Genomic DNA, 24,347 nt, shown 5'->3' on the forward strand with positions numbered 1-24,347 from the left:
TCTTCTGGCCTGCAGGTGTACATGCAGGCAGAGCACTGTATTCTTAATAAATAAAAAAATATTTTTAAAAATTAATTAATTATTATAAACTAAAATTTTGTAAATTAAAATCATTTTTAATCCACAAAATTATAATTTGTTATAGGATAAGTCATGTTAGCCTACAGACTCAAACATATTTAGTTTTTCTATATTTCTTTTGACAGCATTTCCCTGTTTAGCCTTGGCTGTCCTAGACTCCCTTTGTAGACCAAGCTGGCCTCGAACTCATAGCTATCCACCTGCCTCTGCCCCCTGAGTGCTGGGATTAAAGGCATGTACCACCACCACCCGGCAAAAAGATCAATTTTAAACTCAAAATTGACAGCCCAAGGAGGAAATAGTCACCCAGACACTAGAAGGCCAGAGCAAGCGTCCTGGGATTCTAACACAGGTTAACAGTTGTCCCTCCTTTCCTGTCAGCTTATGAAAGAGTTAGTGCCAATGACTACAACTAAAAAAATAAAATAAAATAAGTCAGGTGTGGTGGCTCACGCCTTTAACCCCAGTTTTCTTCTGTGTTCTGCAGTATCAATGAACCATCCAGTCACCATGACAACTTTCTCTACCTCCAGGTGCAAGCCATCTACAATCTGTCAAAACTCACTTTTCCCGGGCTGGAGAGATGGCTCAAAGGTTAAGAGCACCAACTGCTCTCCCAGAGGTCTTGAGTTCAATTCCCAGCAACCAGGTGATGGCTCACAACCATCTATAATATGATGTGATACCCTCTTCTGGCCTGCAGGGGTACAAGCAGGCAGAGTACTGTATACATAATAAATAAACAAATCTTAAAAAAAAAAATTCAGGCCAGGTGGTGGTGGCAAACACCTTTAATCCCAGCACCTGGGAGGCAGAGGCAGGTGGATCTCCGTGGGTTTGAGGCCAGCCTGGTCTACAGAGCAAGTTCCAGGACAGCCAGAGCTGTTACACAGAGAACCCCTGTATCGGAAAAAAACAAAAACAACAACAACAAAAAATTCGTTTTCCCTCTGTTGTTTCCACTTCTGTTAATCAAGCATAAATGTTTACATTTCATAACCTAACCAGCCTACCTAGACCCTTTCTAACCTCTGCCAGATAAAAGAGAATAGAAAACATACTACATTTCTTCATCAGTTACTATTTAGATCATTATGTAGATTGCTTTAAATAAAAATATTCTTATCTCCTTAATGACCCCCACTTCTTTTTGTTTGTTTGTTTTTGTTTTGTTGTTTTGTGTAGCCCTGGCTGTGCTGGAATTCATTCTGTAGACAAAGCTGGCCTCGAACTCAGAGACCCACCTGCCTCTGCCTCCTGAGTGCCGGGATTAAAGGCGTGCACCAGCACCACTGAATTTGCCATGTAGATCAGATTGGCCTCGAACTCACAGAGATCCACCTGCCTCTGTGCATGACCACACCAGCTCCCAACTTCCTCACATTTCTGTGAAGCTTCCCGTGGCTTCACTTTATAACTACGTCAAATCTCTGCTTCCCAGAGCTCTGAGCAACCCCCTAAATATTGCTCATCAAGTTGTACCTTCTATCTGTGTTATTATGTCTCACTAATCTCAGCCATAAAGGCAGAGAGCACGTTTAATTCTTTTTCCTTTTCAGTATGTATAAACACTCCGCGCCAACATGTCTGGTACATAATTGTTGCTGGAGAGATATGTATTGGGCAAATAGATGCATAAGTTAAAATTTAAACAACCACCACCAAACCTCCTCCCAACAGTAAACACCAACCCAGGGGGGGAAAAGTAAGGCACTTGAACAGAAGAACATATGAAAGGGACCTAGTGCTGTGTGGATGCACACGTGGGTAAAAGTGCCTCAACTTTATGCCTTCCACCAAGCCAGGCTCTGCAATCTACCCCTCTATGACTGTCTGGAGAGCAGGACGGTGCAAACTCAATTTGCTTCCAGGATGATAATACCAACGTTCTTCTCTCTCTTCATCTGTTCCTACTCCCTAATGTTCTTTGCTTTGTGCAAACTGACTGTGCCCACAAAGACACATCAGGTCAAAGCAAAGGAAGAGTGCCAAGGATGCCCACCTTGGGTGGTGGACAGCTTGTCTTGTGAGCTTGTCCTTGAGTGAGGAGGCACTCAATTGACTGGTCCTAAGGCTAAGGTGAAGACTGTTTTTTAGAAAGACAGTTATGTCTAAATGCAGGCCAGGGAATTCGGAATTTCAGATTAGATTAGCTTCCTCCGTGTGTGTGAACGAGCCACTCAGAGGAACAGAAGATGAAGGACTCAAGTGTACGAGTTCATTTGAGGACACATCCCAATAAGGAACAGCCTCATGGCATCTGATTGTTTCATAAAACAGTGTGAAGTGAATTGTTTGGTGCTGTTTGTACATAACAGACTCACAATTTATGTCCTTCAATATGAAGCCCAAATCCACTTCATCAGAAATTATGCTTCCTACCAGGAGTGCTTAGTAACGACCCATTGGAAGAAACACAGACCAGGGGACGGAGCCCTCAGCTATCCTTAGACAGTGATTCCCTCTTAGAGAACCCACGAGACACTTGCAGCCCCACTTCTCTGCCCCTCACTGGCTCTGTGGCTCTCGAAAGGCTTCGGTGTTGTGTATGTAAAATAAGAAGGTTGGACGTTCTATGTCCTCAAAGTCCCTTCCAGTTCAGAATCACTTGATTCAGGCCTGTGTTTCTGCTGGTCACCTGAACAATTTATCCAAGTGCCTGAGCATTTGAACATTCAGCGGAGAGGTTCTGGACTCTATTCTTAAGAGGACTGATGTAAACAATAAAGTGAGCCAAGAAGCTGGTATTTATATTTAAAAAAAAAAAAAAGAACTCAGCACTTGGGAGATAGAGGCAGGTGGATCACTGTGAGTTTGAGGCCAACTTGATCTACAAAATGAGTCTAGAACAGCCAAGGCTACACAGAGAAACCCTGTCTCAAACAACAACAACAACAAGCAAGAAGTAATAAAAGCTGGTGTGGTAGTGTGCCTCGTTAATGTAATGAAACACCATGACCAAAGGCAACTTGGAGAAGAAAAGCTCCCATGCTTCCACATTGTAGTCTATCCCTAAAGGAAATCACACAGGGCAGGAACTCAAACAAGGCAGGCACCCTGGAGGCAGGAGTTGATGCAGAGGCCAGGGCATGTGCAGCTTACTGCCTCAGCCCTCCTCGTGGCCTGCTTTCTTTTAGAACCTAGGACCAGCAGCCTAGAGACGGCACCACCTACAGTGGGCAGGGCCCAACTCCATCAATCACTAATTAAGAAAATGCCTGAATAGACTTGCTGACAGCCTGATCTCATGGAGGCACTTGCTCAGCTGAGGCTCCTTCCTCTCTGATGGCTCTAGCTTGTGTCACGTTGACATAAAACCAAGCCAGAACACGCTGGGAGGCAGCTGCGTGGCTACTTGGGAGGTCCATTAGCGAAGGCCACAAGTTCATGGTAATACTGGACAGCAAAAGGAAGACCTTTCACAGAAAAGAAGTCTAGACGCCTAGGAGGTGGAAATAGAGGGATGAAAAGTTTAAGCCTTTCTGAGCTTCCGGGGGCGTTCGAGGACTGCTTGAATGGCACAGGGAGGCCTTGTACTCCGGAGGAGGTGGGTATGCACACAGAATGCAAGAATTCAAGGTGCCACAATCACCTGCTCCTTCCTCCCCGACAGAGAGAGACACCTGTCCCTTCTTTTGGAAGTCCAAATGTCAGCTTCTTTATTTTAATTTTAATTTTAATTTTTGGCTTTCCAAGACAGGGTTTCTCTGGGTAGCCTTGGCTGTCCTGGACTCACTTTGTAGACCAGGCTGGCCTTGAACTCACAGCGATCTGCCTATCTCTGCCTCCTGAGTGTCGGGAGTACAAGCGTGAACCACTGCACCCAGCCCAAATGTCAGCTTCTTGATCCATAAGAGCAAGTGTGGTGTAGACAGGAGTCTAATTTGCTCAAGTCACCTGCCAGGAAGAAAGATTTTGAAGTCAATTGCTTTGCTGGGGCTTTTCCTGATGCTTGGTTTGTTTGTGTAGTTTGGGTTTTGTAAGATGGGGGTCTTACTAGGTAGGCCAGGCTAGCCTCCAATCTCACAAATCTCTTGCCTCAGCCTCCCAAGTGCTGAGATTAACAGCATGCTCACGTCAGGCTCATTTTTAAAAAATTATTTCATAAACCGGATGTGGTGGCACACGTCTTTAATCCCAGCACTAGGGAGGCAGAGGCAGGTGGATCGCTGTGAGTTTGAGGCCAGCCTGGTCTACAAAGTGAGTCTAGGACAGCCAGGGATACACAGAGAAACCCTGTCTCAAAAATAAAAAACAAAAAAAATTATTTCATATGTCTGTGAGTAGAATATATATTATACACAACACACACACACACACACACACATATTCCTAAATATAGAAAGACAACCTGCTCAGTCTGAACATTGTCACTTATATGTCAGAGGGCTGGCCATTTGGTATTGGATAGCCAATTGGTGTGCTTTTCCCTGGGGAAGACCATTTCTCCTGCTCTCAGAATCCCCAAGTTGCCTGTAGACCTGTGGGTATGGCCGAGGGTCAACTTTGACCTGTCTACTGTTGTCCTTTTTCAGCCCCATGTTCAGGTAGGCACATTGGTGAGACTCTGTGGCTGTGGCCTCGGCGTTCTCTGGAGACATGGTCTCAGCAAACCTCATGTTGCCATAAGAAAAAAAAAGTTAGAGAAAACAGAATTTGTTAAATTAATTCTCAAAATTAACAGTCTCTCCACATGTAGCAAAGTATACTTTTTCTAAAAAGAAGAATGTAGCAAGTTGAGGTATGTACTCTTGGCTGCACAAACACATCTGTCACTTTTCAGCCCAAACTTCATGTCACCTCCCTTTGGGATCATGTTGGCTTCTTTACATATTGACTGGAATCCAACACAGACATGATACAAAATAATTTTTGCTTTGAAAGACCACAGAATGAGTTCATTTGTTTAGTACTCAGGGCTACCAGCTTACTCTTAGTATTTTTAGCCTAAGCTGATCTTTCAATATTTATCTAATATATGTAAATAACACATGTTCCTAACAAAGCAATGACTCTGAGGGCCCACTGGTAGTCACCAGCATCTCAAGGGTTCTGGCTCAAGTTACTCAGTGACCGTGGGCACCACCCTCACCATATTGGGTTCCTTATGAGTAACACAAACTTAAGGACGCTTGTAATTACCTCCAGCCGGCCAGCTCTCTTTGAAGTTCCCAAGAGCGCACTGCTCTGGGTGTTTGTCCATAATTAGTCATTAGTTGGTCAGGTTACAAAGCAAGTCTTAATTTACTCAAAGTAAAGCTGCATCCTTTAATGTTTTAAATCCGAGTTACACTACCACTAACTTGAGCACGGAACAGGCACATACAAACAATCTGTCTATGTGGGAAATAGCTTCGTCAAGAGACTTAACCATGTAACCACTTTTCTTAAGAGAATGGTTACTAAGATTGAAAATGGCCAAATCCCTCCAAAGGAAAAGATAATATTTTCCTGGTAAGGTACACTGTGCATTCAATGACAGTGACTCCTAGTGTTCATAGCAAAAGGCTCATTTTAAGATTAGGGTGTGATCCAGGGCGTGGTGACACAAGCCTGTAATCCCAGCATTCAGGGAGGCAGAGGCAGGAGGATCGCTGTGAGCTTGAGGCCAGCCTCATCTACAAAGCGAGTCCAGGACAGCCAAGGCTACACAGAGAGACCCTGTCTAGAAACAACAAAACAAAACAAAAGTTTGGGGTGGGGAGCAGGAATGTGGGAACACACCTGCAACTCTAGCACTTAGGAGGTGGAGGCAGTTGCTGTTCAGGCTTACCCTCAACTACACAGAGCATCTAAGGCCACTTGCAGTGCATGTGACTCTGTCTCAGAACAAAACATAAAGTCGAATAAAAATATTTTGGGGAGAAAAATGTTTTGGGGGGCACCGCTGTCTACACTTTGGCACTGCTAACTGTTCCCCCCACTCCCCACTGCATCATGCCTCAAATCTCCTACTTGGACTTCCTGTTAGCTCTCTATATCCTATTTTTTAAATATGTCTTTTATTTTTAACTATGTGCACTGTGTGTGTCAGGGAAGGAGGATATGCACATGAATGCAGATGCCCTCAGAGGTCAGAGAAAGGCACCAAATCCCCTGGACAAGTAATTATACAAGTTACAAGTAATTATGACTCCAACCCCCTACAGAAGTATTACAGGCTCTTAACCCCTGCGCCACCTCTCCAGACTCCACATCCTATTTTTATATGAGAAATTTGCTAACAACTTGATATAAAACATCCCATGCTTATTTTCATCTATCTCCATAGTAACTACACATTAACAGCCCTGTAAAACGTTAGAGCAAGACAAAAACATAGAATTAAGAAGCAGAGCAAAAGCCTAAGCACTGATTCTCTGAGGCAGTCTGGTGCATGTGATGGCCAAACGCACCCTCAACTCACAGCAATGGGAACTGTACCCTTCCATTGGCCCCAGAGAAATGACAGAAGTCTGAGTGAAATTGTGCACAGTACATAATGGTAAAAACAATGTTAAGGCCAGGTGTAGTGGTGCACGCCTTTAATCCCAGCACTTGGGAGGCAGAGGCAGGTGGATCGCTGTGAGTTCAAGGCCAGCCTGGTCTACAAAGCGAGTCCAGGACAGCCAAGGCTATACAGAGAAACCCTGTCTCGAGAAGCCAAAATAATAATAATAATGATGATGATTAATAATAATAATAATAATGTAAACCGGCCGTGGTGGTATACGCCTTTAATCCCAGCATATAGCAGCCAGAGACATGGATCTGTATGAGTTCGAAGCCAGCCTCGTCTGCAGAGCAAGTTCCAGGATAGCCTGGGCTCCATAGAGAGACCCTGTCTCAAAAAAGAAAGAACAAAAAAAAAAAAAAAGAAAGAAAGAAAGAAAAAAGAAAAAAAGAAAAGAAGAAGGAAAAGAAAACATAAGTAAGTAAGAATACATAAATAAAAAATAAGGTGGAGGGACTGGGGAGGCGACTCAGCAGTTAAAAGCACTTACTGCCCTTGCAGAGGACTTGGTTGGATTCGATTCCCAGGACCCACATGGGGGCCTCTAGTTCCACAGAATCTGACACCCTCTTCTGACCTCTGTGAGTGCCATGCACACCATGCAAACTTGCAGATAAAATATTCATACACATAGAATAAAATAAGTAAATCTTTAAAAAAAAAAATAGAAGGGTGAAAAACTAACAAGGTAGAAATCAAGCAAGGAAGAGGACAGCCAACAACCTCTGCCGCCACATACACGTACACTGGCACGCACCCTGGCTGAGAGCCAAAGGGAAGATAAATTTTGCCATCGGGTATGTAATGAAGGGCTTCCCAAGGTTTAAGGACAACTATTAGTCCCACCGAAGGAGCAATTACCATCCCCCCACAGCAGGAAGGTCACTGGAACTCCCCTGAGTCACTTATAAACTACGTTAATATGAGTGTGACATCAGCTTGCATCCACAGTCCAATCCCCATAATTTTCCAGTGTGCTCTTAAAGTCTTAGGTGATGATTTAGTGCGCTGGGCAGAGTCCTCAGCCAGACATGATGGGCTTTACAGTGTAGTCCTGTGTCTGGCTCCCTGCCTGCCAGGGCCGACCACAGCAGCACAGCACAGTCACTTCCCTGTTTATGTTGCAATCTCCTCTCCCACTCTCATAACGCTGCTCAGGTGTAATAACACCCCAACGATGACAACATGCAGGATGACAAAGACTTACACAAACTACAAAGCCGTGTTCTCATTGGCAAATGCTTCGGATTAAAAAATAATAATAATAAAGATTAGCTGCAGTGAAGTTAGTAAGTGGAACCTGACATTAAGGAAAACAAAGGCTTATAGTGTCTATAACAAAGGGTCCTCGCCTGAAGTCATAGCATCCTTCAGATGAAAAGTGTGTTACAGGTCATCTAGTTTAACCATCTACCTGATACAGATACCTTTTTTTTCCTTTTTCTTTTCTTTTCTTTTTCTTTTTTTTCTAGACCACGTCTCACTGTATAGCACTGTGTGGGCTGGAAATCTACATCAGACTGGCCTCAAACTCACAGAGATTCACCTGCCTCTGCCTCCCAATTGCTGGGATTAAAAGTGTGTATCGGGGGCTGGGGAGATGGCTCAGAGGTTAAGAGCACTGACTGCTCTTCCAAAGGTCATAAGTTCAATTCCCAGCAAGCACATAGTGACTCACAACCATCAATAAGGAAATCTGTATACATAATAAATAAATAAATCTAAAAAAAAAAAAAGTGTGTATCACCACATCTGGCCCTCTTTGGGAAAAAAAAATAAAGAAAAAATATTTTTTATTTATATCTGTCTCCCTCCTCCTTTTCCTCCCTCCCTCCCCCTCCGTCCCTCCTCCATCCCTCCCTCCTTTCCTGCCTGATGTAGGTGCTAGGAACCAAACTCTGATACCCTGCAAAAGCACCAACTGCTTTTGTTTTTGTTTGGTTGGTTAGTTATTTGGTTTGGTTTGGTTTGGTTTTTCGAGACAGGGTTTCTCTGTGTAGCCTTGGCTGTCATGGACTCCTAGACCAGGAGGGCTCCTAGAGATCCGCCTACCTCCCTCTACCTCCCCAAGTGCTGGAATTACAGGTGTGTGCCACCAAGATTGGCTGCAGTGTTAAAACTACTTTTTACTGCTAAGCCCTCTCTCCAGCCCTGACTCCCTTTCTACAGTCTTCATGTCAAAAGACCACTCGCCCTTCTGGGGGCCCCGGCCCTGTGTGGGGAAAAACCATCCATATCCAGTCAGATCCTGCTTTGCTGAGACTTCCTCTCACCAACCACTCTGCCTAGCTACAGTAGCTGAGTTATTTTTCTTTTTTAAAAGTTCATCCTGACAGCACCTATGTTCTGTTGTCCCCTCTAGAGCGCCTTCTCTCCCCCAGTTCCTCTTTGCTTTCTTGTTTTCTGCAGTGACTCCAAGCTGCATACTCACATCCAAAGAACAACAACAGAAACAATAAAAATTCAAGGCTAAGATACACAAATAAGAGGGAACGGGCTATTTGTCGCTTCTAGATCTGGGTTACCTCATTCAGGAAAGTATTTTCTAGTTCTATCCATTTTCCTATTTTTCTTTTTTCTAAATAGCATTCCACAGAGTATGTGCACCACGTTTTCACTATCCATTCTTCAGTTTGAAATGATCCACGTGAGATAGTTACTGCCAACCATGCTGTCTAAGCTAATTAAAAGGTTTAAGTTCTTTTTATTGATGGCCAGACCAAGGGCAGGCTTGTGCCTCTGAAAAATCTCTTGGTACCCAAGCTCAGGGATGCAGTTTTTAACAGACAAAACCCACAAAGACCATAATTTACATCAGCGTTGGAGGAAAGTCAGAGTAGCCTTGACGCGCTCATTCCTGGCAGAGCATCGCATGGTGTTATCTTAGACATAACATGCCAATTATTTTGACTTATGTTGTTTCTCATTGTTTTATTTTACTTAGTTACTTTGATTAATACCTCTCGACGATGGTCAAGGCCATGGGAATCCCAAATGTGTTGCCGAGGCGGATGTGTCTGTTGAGGGGGGAGGGCTAGAGGGATGAGAACTGTCTAATGCCACAAAATGGGGTCAGGACAAGATGATGTCACCTTAGTCATTTTGGGTCGAAGGACATTTAGGTTGTTCCCATTTCTGAGCTGCTGTGAGTAGAGCTTCAGTGGGCATGGCTGAGACTTATCTGGGAAGCACAACGGAGTCCTTTGAGTAAATGCTAAGGGATGGTATAGCAGGACCATGTGGTGGGTCTACATTTAGCCTTTTGGGATTTCTCCACATGGTTTCCATAGTGACCACAACAGTTTGCACTCCCATGAGTAGTGAATGGTTCTTCTCCCCACATCCTTGCCAGCATGTGTTGTCAACTGTTTCTTAATCTTAGCTGTTAAAGAGGAGGCAGTGAAATCTGAGTACTTTTGTTTGTTTGTTTTTGTTTTTCGAGACAGGATCTCTCTGTGTAGCCCTGGCTGTCCTGGACTCACTTTGTAGAGCAGGCTGGCCTCGAACTCACAGCGATTCCGTCTACCTCTGCCTCCCAAATGCTGGGATTAAAGGCGAGCACCACAACACCCGGCTGTCCTGAGTACTTTTTTAAAAAGATTTATTTATTTATTTATTTATTTTATATGAGTGCTTTATCTGCAGAAGAGGGCATCAGATCACATTATAGATGGTTGTGAGCCACTATGTGGTTGCTGGGAATTGAACTCAGGACCTCTGGAAGAGTAGGTGGCGCTCTTAACCACCGAGCCATCTCTCCAGCCTGAAATCCCAGTACTTTTAATTTGCAATCCTCTAATTATTAAGAAGGTGATAATAAAGAGGGAAAAGAAAAATAGGGGAGCAGACTTTAAATTGGGAAGAAGGAAAGAAGACTATACGGAGGAAGAGAAGAGGAACAAATAACTCTAAGGATGTTGGGAAAACCATAAGAAAATATTTCATTATACACATATATATATACATATATATATAAAACATTAGCATAGCATTGTATATCATATATATTATACAACACTGTACAAGTTGTTTGACTTTCCTGTGCCTCAGGGTTTCTCAGCTATCTAAAAGACAGGTAATAGCCAGGCGGCGGTGGCACACACCTTTAATCCCAACACTCAGAATGCAGAGGCAGGTGGATCTCTGTGAGTTCGAGGCCAGCCTGGTCTACAAAGTGAGTCCAGGACAGTCAAGGCTACACAGAAAAACCCTGTCTCAAAAAACAAAAATAAATAAAATAAAAGACAGGAGGTAGTAATGATATCTACCCACTAGAGCTGAAGAGACCAAGTGCTAGCAGATGTGATATATATAAATCTGTATCTAGTGTAGTGGTTTTGCCTGTCATGATGGCACACACTTTTAATCCCAGCACTTGGGAAGTAGAGGCAGATAGACATCTGTGAGTTCAAGACCAGTTTGGTCTACACAGTGAGACCATGTTCCAAACAAACAAACAAAAATAAACACCAATCTCAACAACCTACACATGAAAAATTAGCTACCAATGTCACTATTATTTATTTATCTTCCCCCACCTATCTCTCTCTCTGCAAGTACTGGGATTAAGCCTAGGGCTTTGCACAGGCAAAGCAAGTGTTGCCACCATGATTCAAATTCAGCCATTTATTTCTATTGTATGTGTGTCAATGTGTGTGTGCAGGTGTAAGATCACAGTGTGTGTCCATATGTGCAGGAAAAGAACACTGTGTGTGTGTGTGTGTGTGTGTGTGTGTGTGTGTGTGTGTGCGCGTGCGCGCATGTGTCCAGCTATCAATGACAAGTGTCTTCCTCAATTGTTTTGTTTTATTTTGGGATTTTTTTTGAAGGGGGCGGTATTTTGTTTTGCTTTCCAGACTGGGTTTCTCTGTGTAACTTAGGCTGTCCTAGAACTTGCTCTGTAGACCAGGCAGGCTGACCTCAAAGATCCTCCTGCCCCTGTTTATCTGGTGCTAGGATTAAAGGCATGTACCACCCACCACTGCCCAGGCTCCATCTTACTTTTTGATACAAGGTCTTTCACTGGGTACTGGGACTCACCAGTTAGCATAGGCTGGCTGGCTAGTAAGCTCCAGAAACCTGTTCTCTCTGCCTGCCTGCTGCTGGACTTAGAGGCAAAGGGCACCATGCCCGGCTTTCTCAACGAGTGCGAGAATCAAAGTTACATGCTCATGTTTGCAAGGCAAGCATTTTCCCCCCCTGGGCTGCCTTCCAGACCCTTGGCCAGCAGCTCTACTGTGATGAGGACACTGCAGTGAAGACATTAGGTGACGTAAGCACTGCAGTTTCAATTATCATGGTCACACTTCAGAAATCAACATATGTAGCCCAAGTCTTTACTATTTCCTCCATATTTGCTGCTCAGTTAGTTTTGCATGCTAGCCTTGCATATTGGTCTATTTTTAAAACAGATTCCATTCCAGACTTCTATTCAGTGCCTGATTTATTCTAAGAGTTTGGAACCAAAAGTATGCCTTCCTCTGAAGAAATACTCCTATTATTATAGTTTGCCATTGTATAAAATTATCTAGTATTAACCCAATGATGGCAAAAGTATATTTGGAAAACAATATTGTACGTTGTATCAAAACTCATACATCTGTGCTAGGTCTGATGACACATGCTTGTAAATTCCAATTGCCAGGAGGCCGAAGCAGAAACACCACAAATTTGAGGCCAGCACAAGCTACATAGTGAGTTCCAACCCAGTCTGGGCTCTTCAGCAAGGCTTTGTTTGAAAAAGTAAAAATAAAATTAGCCTCTGACGTTGATATATTGGCTTAGCAATAAAAATATAAGATATAAAGATGTGTCTATGCCACAAAGTCTCTACTTGACTTAGAAATTAGAGAGCTCCAGGGCTCTCGGAGCTGAACTATCCATGGGCTCTCTGCTATCTACAGCACAAAGAAGCTGATGTGTGCATTATGCAAGAGAGGAAACCAGGCCCAAGCGGAGCGGGGACACAGTACTATTTAAATTGTCACACCAGCAGCAACGCAACTGAAAATGACACCCCCTGCAGTATTGTTTTCCCATAGAGTGAGTTTCACAAGCCCGCCGTGTGCAGGGCCGTGTGTATGCTTGTGGATTGCTCCTCCTCTGGGCCTCTTTCTGACTGTAACAAAGGAAAAGAGAGAGAGAGAGAAAAGCCATCTGTTGGCCGGCTTGTCAGATTTCCATGGTACAGGGCCAGCGGATACAGTGGCAGGATCACTCTGTGAGCCAGCAAGAAAGAGAGCCACCTGTCTTCAGGCTGCTCCGAAGATGGCCTTAAAGTCATAAGCAGATGGCAAGGAGGCTGTGGTAGCCAATGCCTTATGCTGGTTACAAGAGAAAGGAGTCCATGAGCCTTGGGCAATCCCTCCACCCACTGGCTAGGTGGTGGCCCTCAGTGGCTTTCCTCTTGGAAACCTGGCTGTTAACTTCTGTCTTAAAAATAATACTAATGTATTTTATTATATTTTATATACATTGATGTGAGGGTGTCAGATCCGTTGGAACTCAAGTTACAGACAGTTGTGAGCTACCATGTGGGTACTGGGAATTGAACCCAGGTCCTTTGGAAGAACAGTCTGTTCCCTTAACCACTGAGCCATCTCTCTGGGGCCCCAGGCTTCTGTCTTTGTGTTTATTCTTTTCCAACTTTTCTTCAGAAACCAGAATAAGGAGGAGTTCTTAGGCAGAGGTTAAGAACTATGAGGGGGTTTTGTTTTTTGAGACCAAGTTGTACTTTGTAGCTTAGGCTATCCTGAAATTCACTACGTAGCCCAGGCTGGCCTCCACCCCACCGTAACCTGCCTGTCTCAGCCTCCCAATTGTGGATTACAGGCATGAACTACCACATCTCGCTCACCAAAACTTTTTCTGCCAGTGGGGAGGGCAGGGTCTCACAGTGTAGTCCCTGGCTGACCTTGGATTCAGTGTAGACAAGGTTGGCCTTGAACTTGTTTTACTCCCCCTGCCTCTCTGCGTCCAGAGTGCTAGGATTACCGGCATGTGCCACCATGCCCAACAAGAAGTTATTTTTAATAGCAGAAAATAATAAAACAAAAGATATTGTGTATTTTGTGTATATATTATACATCAGCTTGTCTTAGGGCTTCTGTGGCTGTGACAAAACATCACGACCAAAAAAGCAGGTTGGGGAGAAAAGGGTATATTTGGCTTTCAGTTCCATATATTGTTCATTATTGAATGAAGTCAAGGCAGGAACTCAAACCGGGCAGGATCCTGGAGGCAGGAGCTGATGCATAAGCTATGGAGGGGTGCTGCTTACTGGCTTGCATCCCCTGACTTGCTCGGCCTGCTTTCTGGTAGAATCCAGGACCACCAGCCCAGGCATGGCACCACCCACCATGGCCCGGGCCCTCCCCCGTTGATCATCAATGGAGAAAACGCCTTAGTGCTGGATCTCATGGAGGTGTTTCCTCAACTGAGGTTCCTGCTTCTCTGATGACCCTAGCTTGTGTCAAACTGACACAAAAGCAGCCAGGGCAAACTGCAAACTGGGTGCTTCCATAGACCACACCTCCTTTACACAGAATTAGTAGTTCCCTGTTCCACTGGGGACGGTAGTTTCTCGTGGGCAGACCCTGTACGTTCAGACCAGACATTTAATCCTTTGGGTTCTCTCAGTCCACGGTCCCAGCATGCAAGGCAGGCAGTAGCAATATTTTTATGAAAGAGCCTGAGAAGTCCACTGAGTCTCAAGGGTTAGCCACGGAGTGACAGAAGGAGGAGAGAGAGCGTGTAGAAGGAAAACAGCATGGCTAAAAGGTACTTTTATTAAAGAACCAGGCTCGGCTTGGAGGCACATGCCTTTACTCCCAGCAGTCAGGAGGCAGAGGCAGGGGGATCTCTGTCAGCTAAGGGCCAGCTTGTCTACATAGTGGGTTCCAAGACAGCAAGGACTACATAGAGAGACTCCGTCTTAAAAACAAAACAAACAAACAAGAACTAAAACGTAATGTCCCTTGGTTTTTTTTTGGTGCTGAGGATAAACCCTAGGGTCTTGTATGTGCCAGGGAAGCATCCTACTGCTAAACCACAGGGCCCAGCCCTCAGGAGTATTTACTGCACATAATCCAGAAAAACATTCTGCCTACAGAAGAGACTAAAGAGTGCCTTATTTATGAACAGTGACTTCCTTTCATCAGGAAACTTTCTTTTCTTTTTTTTTTCTTCTTTCATTCATTCATTCATTCATTCATTTTGGTCAACAACTAGTTCCTTTGGTCCTTTTAGTCCCAGAAGACTCATTGGTAAAAACCTGGAGAACCAGGCGTGGTGGCACACACCTGTAATCCTAGCACTCTTGGAGGCAGAGGCAGGCGGATCTCTGTGAGTTCAAGGCCAGCCTGGTCTACAAAGTGAGTCCAGGACAGCCAGAGCTACACAGAGAAACCCTGTCTCAAAAAACAAACAAACAAACAAATGTCACCACACCCTGTCATCCAGAGCTCATAATGCTAGTATCAGAAACAAACGATGAGAATAGGGCTGGAGAGATGGCTCAGTGGTTAAGAGCACTGCCTGTTCTTCCAAAGGACCCGGGTTCAATTCCCAGCACCCACATGGCAGCTCACAACTGTCTGTAACTCCAAGATCTGACACTCTCATATTAAGGCACATAAAAATTAAAATAAAAAAAAAACAAAAAACAAAAGATGAGAATAAAACTCCCAGGAATCATTTTGACATTATTAATTAAATTGGCAGACACACTCAAAAGCAACAAACAGACAAAAGTAAACCAAAGCGACTGCAGCTTTACTGAAAAGGCGGGGCTCTCCAGATACAAACGGCCTCAGCTGGAATAGAAAAAGGTTGCTCAAGCCTTCCAAAAGGAGCTAGTCATGATGACTAAAGACGAAGCCATGTGAAGAAAGCAGCTGTGATCCTAACAAGCACTGTGGTCGTTGAAAGAGAAAAAAAAATAGATATCGTTAATAGCTCGTGTGTATTGGCCATTTTCTGCTATGTTGTGGGAAAACATGTCTCAAACTCAGTTAGTGCAGCAAGGGCTGCACAGGCTTCTCTAGTCGCTTGTCTCCGGAGGCCAACACCAATCTGACCAGTTTGTAGATAGGAATGAAAATAAGTGAGAAAGAACATATCAGAGGACAGGCACTGTGCAAGGAAGGAAGAGCCTGCCAACATAGAAAATGGATACTTCTCAGCCCAGGTGAATCAAAAAATGCATCATCCTCTTAACAAGAAATCAAGTAAAAGGTCAGCAAATGCAAACTTTCTGTTATCAACCAAGGATCTACATAGACCTCGGGCAGATCACTCTGGCTCAGAAACATACCAGCTCTTGCACGAGAATTTCGTATTAAGATGCAAAATGGGGAGCCAGGCGTGGTTCCGCACGCCTGTAATCCCAGCACTCGGGAGGCAGAGGTAGGCGGATCTCTGTGAGTTCGAGGCCAGCCTGGTCTACAAAGTGAATCTAGGACAGCCAAGGCTACACAGTGAGACCCTGTCTTGAAGAAGAAGAAGAAGAAGAAGAAGAAGAAGAAGAAGAAGAAGAAGAAGAAGAAGAAGAAGAAGAAGAAGAAGAAGAAGAAGATGGTTCCAAGACATTGCTTCATCAGTCTAATACCACTGTGAAGAGTTGAGGGTGGGGTGAGAGGGAGTGGGGGGAGTAGAAGCTGAAGGGCATCATGTGACTCTAGAGTCGATAACCTAAGCACTTTATCAGATTATGGCTGAGCCAATATCTGAGAGGATTAGAGTTGTTGAAAAGAAGGGGAAAACAGTGTTTTAATCAGAGGTAAAGATAGAACACTGTTTTCTAAAGTCTGAGGTCAAAAGGCGTGGTCAAGTTGTCTTCATTTGAGGAACTCAACACATCTTGGTTTTGTTTTGTTTTGCTCTGATCTTGCTTTGTTTTGATTTTATTTGTTTGTTTGTTTGTTTGTTTTTATATTTTTGGGTTTTTGAGACAGAGTTTCTCTCTGTAGCTTTGGCTGTCCTGGACTCTATAGACCAGGCTGGCCTCAAATTCACAGCAATCCGCCTGCCTCTGCCTCCCGAGTGTTTATTTTATTATATTTTTAAACAGCGTCTATGTAGCCCTGGCTGTCCCAGAACCCATTATGTATATCAGGCTGGCCTCTAACTGACAGAATTGCCTGCCTCTGGATTAAAGGTGAGAGCTATCACACCTAGCTGTTGAATATACCTCATACATAATCATACAGAAAAGGCTTTTTTTTTTCTATCTATGCAGCCCAGCCTCACCTTAAACCTCCTAAAAAGCTGTGGTTACAGTTATACGCACCACACTGGAGTGGAAGGCTCCTTTTGAGAGTCCTTCCCTACAGTGCCAAGCTGACAGTTAGGGGCTTCATCCTAGTGATGGTGTCCGTGAATGCAGGTTTCTGCTTGTGTTTTCTTGTGTCTGGACTTTGTCCTGAGGCAGGCCTCCTCCCTAGCCCTCTCTGCTATCTTGACTTATGAATAACTTTGAGGGATGGCTGGGGGGGGGGGGGAGGGGATGGGAGGAGTAACCAGCCCCTTTCATCACCATCCTTTACATGAGAAAAACGCAGTTTCGATTCAAGGCCAGCCAGACGGTGACCTCCAACCCACTTCCATACCAAGTACATAACAGATAGCATTGTTGACCTTTCACAAACACTTCTTTTCCAGACACTAGGCTACAGATGAGGATGTTTCTGAGGATGAGTCCCATCAAAAGCTCTATCCTCCAGTGGGAAAGAGTTAGGAGTGTGCCTCTGGGCTGAAGGGCAGAAGGTTGGGTTTGAAACAGAATTTTAAGGTACGTTCTAAATTAAAGAGTATGTTATTATCTAATTTTTTAAAAATCTATGTGTACCAGGCCCGGTGGTGCAGCTGCCTATAATCCTGGCACTCAGGGAAGCAGACGCAGGCGAATCTTTGTGAGTTTGAGGCAAGCCTGGTCTACAAAGCGAGTCCAGGGCAGCCAAGGCTACCCAGTCTCAACAAAGCAAAACAAACAAACAAAAAAATTCTATGTGTATGGGCGTTTTGCCTGTATGAACGTCTCTGCACCATTTGCACACCTGCCCACAGAGTTCAGAAGAAGGCAGTGGATCTGTGATAGTTTGTGAAGCACCATGTGGGTGCTGGGAAATCACACCTGGGTTCTTTGGGAGAGCAGCCAGTGCTCTTAACTACGGGCCATCTCACCCACCTCTTAAATTACAATTTTTAGCTTTGAATGACATATTTGCATTCCTTGTAGGAAAGGTCCAGGAGTTGTTGTTGTTGTTGTTGTTGTTGTTGTTTAATCTCACGCAGCCTTTGCAGACAGATGAATCTAGCTGTGACAATGCTTTGTATTCATGGAGCACTGGTAGAAGTGAGACAGAGCTGGGCACTTTCTGCAGTCCTCCCAGGACACCTCCCTTGACATAATGACCTCTCAATGCTGGGCAGTGTTGCTGGAAATGACGGAAGGGAATAGGACCTGAGGCCATAGCTGAGGGAAGGGTGGGGCATTACTGAGGGAGCGACACTCCCAGCTGCCAAGGTTGTTAGCAGAGCAGACTTTGCATAATAGAAACACACCTGTGCGCATTACTCTGAAAGTGGCCCCTGACACACACAGCTCTACCAACCTGCTCAGCCTTTCTCTGAGCTGATCCCTCCTTCCTTTCTTGTTCTGACTCTTGCCTCTACCTTCTTGAATCCCTGCCTAGGCATTTGTTGTGACAAAACTTTTCCCGGGGAGATACTACACATGTCAAGTCACCCCAGATAGTGAGGCCAAAACAGACCATAATACAGAGAACCACCAAAGTCCAACTTGGTGAACCAATGAGTTGTATTGACTTACTTACAGGAGCAGAGATGACTCAAAGTCATGTATTATCAAAGCCCACTTAGCGTGGGTGTCAGCTCACAAGGCTGGGGAGCTGGAGCACACTTGAAGCATCTCAAGAGGTTGGAGAGTGATCTTTCCAGGCGCCTTAGTTGGTCTGACTCTCTTCGAGGAAGCTCAGTTGGTTTCAGCTTCTTCCAAGCTGGTCTAGGCTCAGAATCCTCTTTGCAGAGTGGCTTCTCTGAGCAAGACTTGCTGCAACTTGCCTTGTTTACCCTTGGGAAGAAGAGGCCTAGTGAATGCAGTCCATGTCAGGTACTTCCTGAAGCTTTCATTTGTTTGCTTTGGTTTTTCGAGACAGAGTTTCACTGTGTAGCCTTGTCTGTCCTAGACTTTGTTTGTAGACCAGGCTGGCCTTGAACTCACAGAGATCCACCTGCCTTTGCCTCTCAGAGTGCTGGGATTGCAGGCATGCACCACCATGTCCAGCTCTGAAGCTATTTTGAATTATTTACCTTACGGCTTATGAAGTTTTCCCTCAGGATGGAGTATTTCAATCTTAGAAGAAGTGTTTTTGTTACACAAAGTATTATCATAAACTTGTAGGGTTCCTTGGGCAAGAATAGGAACAAAATGGAGTTAGTTATGAAAAAACTGATTTCTTTTTTTTTAAAGTTATTTATTTGTGTGTATAAATGCTTTGCTTGAATATATATGCAGGTGTAGACACCACATGAGTGCCTTGTTTCCACAAAGGCCAAAAGAAGGCATCAGAGTTCTTGGAACTGGAGTTATAGGTGTTTATGAGCCATCACGTGGGTGCTGGGAATCAAACCCAGGCCCCCTATAAGAACCAATGCTCTAAACCACTGAGCCATCTCTCCAGCCCCAGAATTCTGATGTCCAAAGGCTCTTGAGCTTATGAAAGGATAAGAATAGCATCCAGGATGCTCTGGCAGCTCTAAAGATTCTGTTGTGTGAATCTGAACATTGGGATGATAGATGATTGATAGATAGAAGAGAGCTAGATAGATGACAGATGAGAGATGGATGGATGGATGGATGGATGGATAGATAGATAGATAGATAGATAGATAGGTGATTCTAGAAGCGAAGCCTAGTGACACTTACCCGTAGTATCAGGAGACTGATGCAGAAAGATCACACGTTTAGGATCTGAAGGGATAATGTTCTCATTTTCTTGTTCTTGGAAGCTGCTCTAGGTCCTTGACAGCTTTGCTGTTCTTCTCGGTGTGGTTCAGGCTTTCCTGAGATGAGGAACCTAGAACATCCTATAGACAAATATCTGCTTTAGCCTGGGTCCATGCAAAGGCCCTCTCTTCTGCCTAAAAGAAAATGTCAGCTTAGAGGACCCTACTCCAGTTCCCAGCAGCAATGTCTACAGCTCACAACTGGCTGTAGGAAACCCAGAACCCAGGTCCAGATGCTCTGATACCCTTTCCTGGCCTCTCTGAGCACACACACACACACACACACACACAGAGAGAGAGAGAGAGAGAGAGAGAGAGAGAGAGAGAGAGAGAGAGAGAGAGAGAGAGAGAAGGAGGGAGAGAGAGAGAGAAATAAATGTGAAAAAAGCTTGCTAACTATTTTAAAGACTCCTATAAGCTGAAAGTGGCAATGCAGGTGTGATCATGACCCTATAACCCTAGCTCTTGAGTAGCCAAAGCAGGGACATCACACATTCTAAGATTGCCTAGCTCAAATTAAATCAAACCAAACCATGCAATTATTCATTGTCAAAAGTAGTGGTTAAGAGCACTGTCTGTTCTTTCAAAGGTCCTGGGTTCAATTCCCAGCACCCACATGGCAGCTCACAACTGTCTGTAACTCCAAGATCTGACACCTTCACACCAATGCACATAAATTAAAATTATATTTTAAAAATTAAAAAAAAAAAGTAAACCCAGCTCTTCTCTAAGCTGACCTGACTCAAATTCTGTAGAGCTTTTCATTTCTTTTTTTGGTTTTTCAAGACAGGGTTTCTCTGTGTGGCCTTAGCTGTCCTGGACTTACTTTGTAGACCAGGCTGGCCTTGAACTCACAGCAATCCACCTGCCACTGCCTCCCAAGTGCTGGGATTAAAGGCATGTGCCACCGTGCCCCATTTTCTGTAGAACTTTTCATTTTCATTTATTGAAGTATTTCTTTTTTGTTTGATTTGGTTTGGTTTGGTTTTTTGAGACAGGGTCTCACTATGTAGCTCTGGCTCTCCTGGGACTGTTGGGGGTTGGTCTGGTGTTCTCTGCATTCAGATGCTAAATTCTGGGCCCCAAAGATCTGGTTGCAGTCCAGAGTACAGTCCAGAGTGCAATTTAATACCCTGAACGATGTGGGTGTGGTTTCTGTTTCCTGGCTTTGGGGGATGGAGGTTTCAGGTAGGGACCATAAAGAGAAGAAGAAAGAAGATGTGGCCTGATGGAACAGTGTGAAGAAGAAAGGTGAGAGAACCCCCAAATAGGATCAATATTGGCAAGTACCTTGTGGTGTGTGGCTGCAAAGTAACCGGACTCGGATAGAGGATTAGCATATAAAGAAGACCTGCTCACAATCCCTGCGTCTCTTATTTGGGAGCTAGAACAGGTAAATAGAAAAGACCTCTGAAATAATAAATTTTCAGCAGTAACTGGCACCCAACGTGGGGCTCCAACACACAACCCTAAGATTAAGAATCCCATGCTCAGCCAGGCACAGTGATACCTGCTTGTAATCACAGAGCACAGGGAGGTAGAGGCAGGCGGTGAGTTGGAGGCCAGTCTGTTCTACAAAGTGAGTTCAGGGCAGCCAAGGCTACACAGAGAAACTATCTTGGGGATAAAAAAAAAAAGTCTCATGCTTTACCGATTAAGGTTGCCAATTACTCTTAAAAAATATGAATATGGAGGGCTTTTCTATTCACTTATCCTAGCTCCCAAATAATTGAGACGGAGACCTGTTGGTTTCTTCAACAAGCTTTAAGCACGATAACCGCACAGGTATGATTTGAAGTGGTTTTCTAAGCTAGTCTGGCCACTTCCCAGCCATACACCCTGTTACTTGCCATATTGTTCTTGGCTGGGCTGCATCGGCTTCATCAGGCCACATCCATTCTTTCTATCTTCCCTTTTCTTCTTTCCTCTTTCACCTCATGGTCCCTACCTGCAACCCCAGACCTGGGAACCTCTCTTCTGCCTAGTTATAGGCTGTCCAGCCTTTCTTTATTAACCAATCAGAGGTAACTGCGGATCAAAGTTTATACTACACTAGATCTGTGTAGGTGAGAATACACTCGTGTGGACTGCAACCAGATCTTGGGGCCCAGAATTTAGCATTTGTATACATATAGTACCAGACTAACCCCTAACATGGAACTCGCAATGTAGACCAGGCTAGCTTCAAAATTCACAGAGATCTGCCTGCCTCTGTCTCCCAAGTGCTGGGATTAAAGGCGTGTGCTACCACACCCAGCTGTTGTCAAAGTATTTCATGAAATGTGTAGGAATGTGCTACACACATATGAGCACACACATATATGTACAGGATCCTGAGCTAGACCAAAAAGGACCTCCCGTCAGCTCTATGAGCTATCACTAAAAAGTTACCTAACTTTTCCATGCCCTGGCTTCTGCCTTGCCAAAGATTATTAGTCCCACGGGATCATTGAGGGAACTGTCCTGAATTAAAGCATAACACAAGTGCAGTGCTAACTGTTGTTGTAGGTAACACACAGTTTGCAAAGTTAACCCACCTCAAGAGTAGATTTATAAATGTCCCACTGAGGGAATGTGAGAAACCTACCTCTCAAGTCTGACCAGTGTGTGCAATAATACATCTAATAGTCTAGTCCTGTGAGCTTCTGGCATCCAGGGTGGAAGCCGCTCCTCTGTTTCTGAAGATGTCTCCTCACTATTCTGAAGTAGCATGGCATGTGATAAGCAGCCAAGAGAGAGTCTCTCTTCCAAGGATAAGCAATAATGTCTAGAGAAGTACACTGACCCACAGAACCTCAGCTCCCCTTGGAGATGGCATGGCTTGGTATCACTTAGTCACATCCCCATGCTTATTAACTCAGTCCCAAGTGTCGATCCAGAGATAATAATAACTCCCAGCTTATTATCTATAAACATACTAAGCCAAAAAAATCTAAATTTTTAGTCTCTTTTAGATTCTACAGCAACACACATGTCTCATTTCCCATGTTAGTGTCTGCAAAGGAATGTTTGCAAACATGAGGATGTATTAACTGCCCAGGCTGCTGAGGAGTCAGGAGACGGAAGTAAAAAATCTGTCTAAAGGTATATTAATAGCACCATATTTGAGCATCCTTAATTTTTTCCTGTGTACTTTGTTTTAACCAAACAAGGCATTTACATGTCACTATTTTTCTGTGTATTGGTTCATATATTAATATAATCATAAAATGTGCCAAATAAAATAAAAAGCTGTTGATTCCAAAGTGATTAAATCTCTCAATGAACTCACAACTATTTGTTTTAACTGCTTCACTTTCCTGATTAAACAGCAGAAATAATTTGATAAATTATCCAAACAAATCATTGCTTGAAATGAACAGTGTAGGTCCTCTGCAAATGAAGCTATATTTATTTATGAGCAGAGAACAGTAAGATGGCTAAATTAAATAAGCGATAGGAAGCCACAGTCAAAGTTATTACATTCCATCCCCTTCCTTTCCTGAGTGGTAATCTAAATTTAAATAAATTTTATTTAAATCAATTCCATCAAAATTGCCTGCATCGTTGCAATCATCTTGAGTAGTGGCTGAAGCAGAATTAAAAGGGAAAAAAAAAGACTCAGAGATTCATAGGATGAATAATAAAAACAAAGCATCGTCTTGTTCCAATTAGAAGAAACACCAAGGGTAAAGTAAGCATTTAGGGCATGCAGAATATAAAAAAGAACTCTATGAACTCATAAAAGGAACACAATGAGAAGAAAGCCTGTCAGAACCACCCAGTCAGATCCAATGGACTTTGTGCATCAGCTATTGACAGTTATCAACTAAAATCCTTAAAAGGATTATATATGAAAATGCAAAGAAACTTGTGAGAAGTTGAGAGAACTGTCAATCATCACACTAAAATCTCAGCTTGTTCCCACCTCATCAGCCTACCACGTTCAAAAGCCATACTTACCTTACTGTATGTGGTCATCTTTTGTCCTAACAGTCGAATCATCCAAATCACTGGCTCCTCTGTGTGAAATGGTCGCATGAGGTTCTACCTCACAGGACACACTCACAGAGGGGCTGGTGTAGGCTCACACACCTACAGTCCCAGAGCTTGGGAGGTGGGAGAATGGAAAATCCAAAGCCAGTGTTGGCTACAACCCAGAGTCCCAGGCCAGCCTGGGGTATACAAGTTCCTGTCTACAAAGAAGAGACAGAGAGGGAGGGAGGGCGAAGAAGAGATGAAGAGAGAGGCAATGGGGGAAGAGAGAAGCAGAGGGAGAGAGGGAAGGAGGGAGGGAGGGAGGGAGAGAGGGAGGGAGACACAGACATGGAAGAGATTCATGGTGAAATGGTTTGTGCATAAAGAAGCCCCCATTCTCTTTGGAGTTAAGAGTTCAGGCTCCTACTCTGCCGTAATTTCACACAGCATGGGTATTTATAAAAACCGAAGTAACACAATGTCATTGTTTTATCAACAGCACCAGAAGCTCATCTCACTGAATTTATTTCCACTCTCCCTCTGGCCTGTGATCCTGATCGCCCTCCTACTGTAGAATCTTTTGTTTGGTCTGGGTGTGGTCTCACAGTTGGATAGAACACCAGAGCAAAGCAGGATGCAGGTGTGTGACCAAACAGATGAACGCTAGCTGCTTTACGGCTGTCCTACCCAGTGCTGCTTCATACTGACTTCCTGTGATTCGGGGGCCTTAAATCTGAAAGGCTCCATAGCACTAGCCAGCAGCTGAAGATAATACAGGCTGTAGCCGCCA

General features: G+C 44.1%; 1 long non-coding RNA gene across 1 annotated transcript in view; it reads right to left on the minus strand.

Moving 5' to 3' along the window:
* The window catches only part of LOC311608290, a 33,018-nt gene extending 9,155 nt beyond the window's left edge, over positions 1 to 23,863 (minus strand). Inside the window, exons 1-2 of the long non-coding RNA XR_014782896.1 lie at positions 23,543 to 23,863; positions 19,521 to 19,681 (exon numbers count right to left, since the gene is read on the minus strand). This is a non-coding gene — a long non-coding RNA (uncharacterized lncRNA). The remainder of the gene's footprint in view (positions 1 to 19,520; positions 19,682 to 23,542) is intronic.
* Positions 23,864 to 24,347: the final 484 nt, after the last annotated feature.

This window comes from Acomys minous (genome assembly GCF_964271855.1).
Source record: "Acomys minous genome assembly, chromosome: 11".
Lineage (NCBI taxonomy): Eukaryota > Metazoa > Chordata > Mammalia > Rodentia > Muridae > Acomys > Acomys minous.